This window comes from Mesoplodon mirus, assembly GCF_964341445.2.
Source record: "Mesoplodon mirus genome assembly, chromosome: 5".
Classification (NCBI taxonomy): Eukaryota; Metazoa; Chordata; class Mammalia; order Artiodactyla; family Ziphiidae; genus Mesoplodon; species Mesoplodon mirus.
Window position 1 is genome coordinate 46,588,652 of NC_138980.1, and position 7,258 is coordinate 46,595,909.

Sequence of the window (7,258 nt, forward strand, 5' to 3'; positions counted from 1 at the left end):
ATGTTAAGTACATTCAAGATGCTGTGTAGGTATCACCACTACCTAGCTCCAGAAATTTTTAATCAGCCCAAAAGGAAACCCTGTACCAATAAAGCAGTCACTCCCCATACACTCCTCCCTCTAGCTCCTGGTAACAACTAATCTGCTTTTTGTCTCTATAGATTTACCTATTCTGAATATCTCAAATAAACATAAATGCAGGCTGAATTTTGGAGGTAGGTAACTTACACCTTCATCTCTGACTTTCTTCTCCCCTCCCCCCCTGAAATTCTGCTTGTAGTTTCAGACACTTTGCTTAGCAGGCCACTCTGGTAATGAGGGTGGGGTCGGAGTATGGGGGCCTAGCCTTCCTCTTCCCCCTCCCTTGCTCCCTCTGGAGCCCAGGGGATGAGGGGGCAGCTGCCAGCGGATAATGAGACCCCTTTCTCCCTTAATGACTCTGGGGGCTGCGGGGATGCCGCAGGCTAGCTCTGCCCTAATTAATTAATAGGGAGTGCTTTCCACAGAGGAATTAGCCTCGATTCCTCCATCTCAGGCTCCTCTTGGCTCAGCCGTGGCTCAGGCCCCACCCCACAGCTGGAGCAATCATCTGGGACAATCTGGGGATGCTCTATCAGGGCTGGCCTGCCCTCCTAATACTAGGGCCAGAGCTGGAGCCTCTGGTCAGAGTGGACCTGGGGTGGGCTCACAATCTGGCCACACCATTTATTAACAATGTGGGCTGTAACTTAACTTCTTTGAGCCCCCTTTACACCTATAAAAGGGAGCCAGTAGCCTTTCCCTTATTGAAAGAAGAGAGAGAGACACAGGGCCAGGCTGAGGGTGAGGAGAATGAGGCACTCACCTGGGCTGCAAAATGTTTAGGAGAGCCAAAAGAAACTCTGTAATTAAGATAAATGATATTAGAATATTATTATTGGAATATTAACTTTGAGAAGTGATAGATATGTTTATGGCCTTGATGGTGGTGATGGTTTCATGGGTGTATACTTGTTCCCAAACTCATCAGGTTGTATACGTTAAATACATTCAGATTTTTACATGTCATTTTACCTCAGTAAAATGCTTAAAAGAAAAGAAAAGAATAGGGCAGTGAGATGTGTGTAACTGTAATTTTGAAATAATGAAATAAGTCAGATTTTTTTCTTTATAAATTATTATTTGGGGATATAGTTATGTTATCTTTTCCCCATTCAGAGATAATAAAGATATTCTCCTAGAAAAAAGATAAATAATATTCCAATGTGAATAATTAAAAAGTCACACAAAATTAATGCAAAAATCCATGGTAAGCAAAATATCAAAATGTTAAAGACAGAAATCAGTAAGAGTATTGAGCTGAGCCATATGGAAGTCTGAAGCACAAGGAAAAACCAGGAATTCTGATCCTGTCTTTATTTGAAATGTTGGTATTTTGTTAATTGTGGATTTTTTGCATTAATTTTGATTTTTAAAAATATTGCATTGAAATATTATTTATATTAAATATCGAGTTTTGGGGGCACTCCTTTACTTTTCCTTAAATTGAGGTGAAATTCAAACAACATGAAATTAACCATTTCAAAGAGTACAGTTCAACTACTCAGCCATAAAAAAGAATGAAATAATGCCATTTGTAGCAACAGGATGTAACTAGAAATTATCATATTAAATGAAATAAGTTAGAAAGAAAGATAAATGCCATATGAAATCACTTATATGTGGAATCTAAAATATGACACAAATGAACCTATCTATGGAACAGAAACAGAATCACGGACATAGAGAACAGACTGGTGGTTGCCAAGGGGGAGGGAAATGTAAGCTTTTATATATAGAATGGATAAACGACAAGGTCCTACTGTATATCACAGTAAGATGTTACAAAAACCCAAAAGAACTTTTGGGCCAACCCAGTATATTCAATATGCCACGATAAACCCTAATGGAAAAGAATATTAAAAATATATAAAAATATTATATCTATAATATGTATATTATAGATACAACTGAATTACTTTGCTGTACAGCAGAAATTAATGTAACATTGTAAATCAACTATACTTCAATAAAAAATATTAAAACCGGGCTTCCCTGGTGGCGCAGTGGTTGAGAGTCCGCCTGCCGATGCAGGTGACACGGGTTCGTGCCCTGATCCGGGAGGATCCCACATGCCACGGAGCGGCTGGGCCCGTGAGCCATGGCCGCTGAGCCTGTGTGTCCGGAGCCTGTGCTCCGCAACGGGAGAGGCCACAACAGTGAGAGGCCTGTGTACCGCAAAAAAAAAAAAAAAAAAATTAAAACGAAAAAATAAGTACAATTCAGTGGCATTTGGTACCTTCACAATACTGTTCAACCATCATCTCTATCTAGTACTGAGCATTTTCATCATCTCTAAAGGAGACCCACCCCCATCCCCAGGAAACCACGAATCTGCTTTCTGTCTCTATGGATTTGCCTGTTCTGGACAATTCATATAAATAGAACCATACAATATGTGAACTTCTGTGTCTGGATTTTATCATTGTGCATAATGGTTTCGCGGTTTATCTACGTTATAACATGCATCAGTGCTGCCTCATACATTTTGTACCCATGGTGAGTGCTTCACTTGCCTCAACCTCATCCAAGCCCTGAAGAATTATAGCAGCTAATTTTGTTTTTGGATTCCAATCTTTTTTATTTTAATAACAAATGCTCTCCTGTCTGTGCTGTGATGCCGATACCATGCTCTTTATTAAAATGATGTTTTTATTGCATACTAGCAGAGGACCACGGGGCATGATGGCATTTTGAGTACCCAAGGAGAGGACCTTCTTTTTTCATTGTGTCCTTTTCTTTCTGTTTTATCTTTCTGGGCCCAGATCCTCTTTTCTAAACTCATCTTTCCTTGGCTCCACCTCTGAGGACCCACTCCTCCACGCCCACCTTGGGTCCTGAGCGCCGCCCCTTCCTGCCGCTGCCACCCCTCATCATCCAAACTCATTCTCACACATCCTTTACTCTCTCCTAACCACCTGCTTTTCATTCTTGCACATCAACCCCATCAGCCCACTTCTAGCTTCTCCTGCCTTCACTCTGTGTCCCTTGCTTTTGCCTCTGCTTCTCTTTGTGTCCTACTGTCCAGTCTCATCCCTCCTGCCTCCATGTTTCCTTCAATCTCTAATAGCAGCTAATTTTTATTGACCCCTTCATGTACGCTTCATTTTAAAACCTGAGATATAACTGACATATAACATTTTGTAAGATTAAGGTGTACAACATGTTGATTTGATACATTTATATATTGCGATATGAGTATCATCATAGCATCACATCACCTAATTATCATTTCTTTTTTTGTAGTGAGAACATTTAGGATCTACTCTCTTAGCAACTCTGAAGTTTATAATACAGAATTGTTGATGATAATCACTATGCTGTGCATTAGATCTCCAGATCTTATTCATCTTCTGGTTCATGTAACCCTCGCTACAACTCTACAGATGCAAAGGCTGTGAGCATTCCCATTTTACAGATAGGAAAACTGAAGCTTGGAGAAGTAAAGCAACCTGTTGTAAGCCTACAGAGCTAATTATTGGGGGGGAATGGATGGAATCCAAACTCAGGTAACCTGATTCCAGGTGCAGTGCCCTTAATACTATGTAGGGAGAGTACCCGGGCAGTGCCTGGCATAGAGTGGGTTCTTGGTACATGCAGAATAGCTCAGGTCATGTGGATCCAAAAAGGGTAGGCTCTGCCTGGGCCCAGACTAGGCTCCCTGATTTGCTTCCCAAAGGCTTCCTAGCTGGGGATAGGTAGATTTTGAATAGCCTGTTGGAATATGTTGGGGAGAGATGCACACACTACCATCCTTGCTCTGCGTCAAACTCCCCAGGCATGTCCTGCTCATAGCTTTTGCATTTGCTGTTCCCTCTGCCTGGATTGCTCTTCCTCCAGATATCCTCATGGCTCTCTCCCTTATCTCCCTTGTGCCTTTGCTCAAATATCACCTTCACACCCAGACCTTTACCCAGTAAAGAATGTTACTCCTTCCCTACCCTTCATACATTCTTTTCCTGATGATTTTTTTTCCATAGGGCTTATCACCATCTGACAACAGTTTGCAAAGTGTAGTCTTGCATAACCCTAAGCTGTGGTATCCCTGAGATTCTTTCAGGGGGTCGTTGTGGTCAAAACTATTTTCATACTAATTTTTAGGATATTAGGATACCCTAATTTACTAGGTTATTATTTGCTTTTTTCACTATGCTAATGTATGCACTGATGGTACAAAAGCAATGGTAACAATTGTAACATCTTAGCATGGATCTTAATGGTAACATCTTAGCATGGATCCAGGCAGCAACACCAACCTGTGCTAGGAATTGTTATATTCTTTGCTGTTGCACACTAATGGTTAAAAAGTCCAACGAAAGCCAGTTTTGCTTTATCATGACCTTGATGAAGCAATCCCTGGTGGCGCAGTGGTTAAGAATCCACCTGCCGGGGGCTTCCCTGGGGGTGCAGTGCTTGAGAGTCCGCCTGCCGATTCAGGGGACACGGTTTCGTGCCCCGGTCCGGGAAGACGCCACATGCCGCTGGGAGGCTGGGCCCGTGAGCCATGGCTGCTGAGCCTGCGCGTCCGGCGCCTGTGCTCCGCAACGGGAGAGGCTACAACAGTGAGAGGCCCGTGTAAAAAAAGAATCCACCTGCCAATGCAGGGGACACAGGTTCGAGGAGCCCTGGTCCAGGAAGATCCCACATGCCGCAGAGCAACTAAGCCCGTGCGTCACAACTACTGAGCCTGCACTCTAGAACTTGTGAGCCACAGCTACTGAGCCCATGTGCCACAACTACTGAAGCCCACATGCCTAGAGCCTGTGCTCTGCAATAAGAGAAGCCATCGCAATGAGAAGCCCGTGCACCGCAACGAAGAGTAGACCCCCCACTCGCCGCAACTAGAGAAAGCTTGTGCACAGTGACGAAGACCCAACACAGCCAAAAATAAATAAATAAATAAATAAATACATTTATATAAAAATTTCATTTGATTAAATCACAGCTCTTGAGTGCATGTCTTTATTTTGCTCCGATTTTAATTGGAGTATTCTTTTTTTTTAGAGACGATTTTTTTAGAGCAGTTTAAGTTCACAGCAAAATTAAGCAGACGGTACAGAGATTTCCCATACACATCCTGCCCCTACTCGTGCACAGCCTTCTTAGCTCTCAAAGTCCCCACCAAAGTAGTGCGTTTGTTACAACTGATGAGTCTACATTGACAGGTCATTATCACCCAAAGTCCACTGTTTACATTAGAGTTCACTCTTAGTGTTGTATGTTCTAAGGGTTTGGAAAAATGTAAAATGGCCTGTATCCATCTATACTATCATACAGAGTAGTTTCACTGCCTTAGAACTCCTCTGTGCTCCATCTATTCATCCCTTCCTTTCCCCTAATCCTTGCCAAGCACTGATCTTTTTACTGACTCTGTAGTTTTGCCTTTTCCACAGTGTGGATTCCACAGGAATCCCTCCATGTCTTTTCATAGCTTGATAGCTCATTTCTTTGTAACTTTGAACAATATTCCGTTGCCTGGATGTTCCACAGTTTATTTATCTATTCACCTACTCAAGGACATCTTGGTTGCTTCCAGGTTTTGGCAATTATGAATAAAGCTGCTATAAACATCCATGTGTAGGTTTTGTGTGGACATAAGTTTTCAACTCCTTTGGGAAAATAGCATGGAGTGAAATTACTGGACCATACAGGAAAAGTATGTTTAGTTTTGTAAGAAATTGCCAAAATGTCTTCCAAAGTGGCTGTACCAGTTCATGTATTTTTAATATCCAATACGATGAAATGAAAAGTATGCATAAAGCATTTTTGTTTCATGTTGAAGTACCGTGGTAGCTGTTCCCAGAAAAAAAACACTTGTGTGATTATTCGAATTGCAAGCTGAACAAGCCACTTTTTTCATGGAATACCATTTTAAGACAAACCTCAGTTATTCCAACATGGGTATTTGGGAGACATTTTCACAAAAATGAAAGAAATGGGTCTGTCACTTCAAGGAAAACAGCTGATGGTATTTATTGTCAATGATAAAATTTGGACTTTTAAGTGAAAATTAGAATTTTGAAAAACTTATATTTGCTACTGTAATCTTGACGGCTTGCCAACCTTTAAAGACTTTTCTGATGAGATCAGTGGTCATATTAACAAATATTACTTTTTGATATTGAATAATGAAATGTGTTAATATTTGGATGATTTGTGTAATTCAGGAACTAATCTTTTTCAGATGACTAGTGAATGATGTTTAAAAAGATGCACTCAATAGATTTTAATGTTAATAGAATACTAAAGGTTCACTGATAGTTTCAGATTCCACTTTGCAACTATCCTTTAAAACGTGTCAAGTTTTGGTGTAGTCTCAAAGAATAGCCACGATAACTGAAAAAGCTGATTAAAATATTCCTGTCTTTTCCAACCACCTGTCTGGGTGTTTCTGTTTAGAGACCCCTTATTTAATATATATTGTTGATTCATTAACGTTGAATTCACAGCCAACAGCACTGTAACTCATGCCTGAATGAAGTTTATCTAACACATGGATTTTTTCCATGAGGTGTGCACAGCACAGTCTTCCTGTGCTAAAGAACATCAGACAGCACTTCAGCACTGTGTCTGGGGCCACTTCAAACAGCAAAATCAACAAAAAGCACAAAAATGGGAAAAATGCAGCATTAAATAGACCGTGGAAAGGACATTTTTTACAGAATGACACCTGAAACAAGAAGGTAGAGGGTTGCCTTGTTTGACCTTAGCTGGAAACTTCACCTTAGCATATCAACCAGTTCAAATTTTTTACCATGCTGAGCATGTCTGCTAAAGACCACAAAAGTGCCATGGGTATCTATTTTGGGGTCACAGATAAATTTTAGCAAGTAGGTGAATTTGCAAATATGGAATCCTCACATAAGGAGGATCAACTGTATGAGAATCTTGCTTTTTTATTAAGCTAGTCATTAAACAATTTGTAAAAGTGTAAAACATTGCCACTCTTCTAATAATTCTTTTCTTGTTTTGGAAAATATAGTTATTTTCATAAAATCTGCTATTTATGTTAACATGTAATGAATTTATTATTATGCTAAAATGAATAAACAAATATTGAAATACTTTCTCAGATTTATTTCCAATAAAGATTAATAGGTATAACTTATCAGACAAAAACTCTTTCCAGTCCTCCATCATCATTTTTTTCCCCTCCGTGATTTTTTTTAACTAATAGACA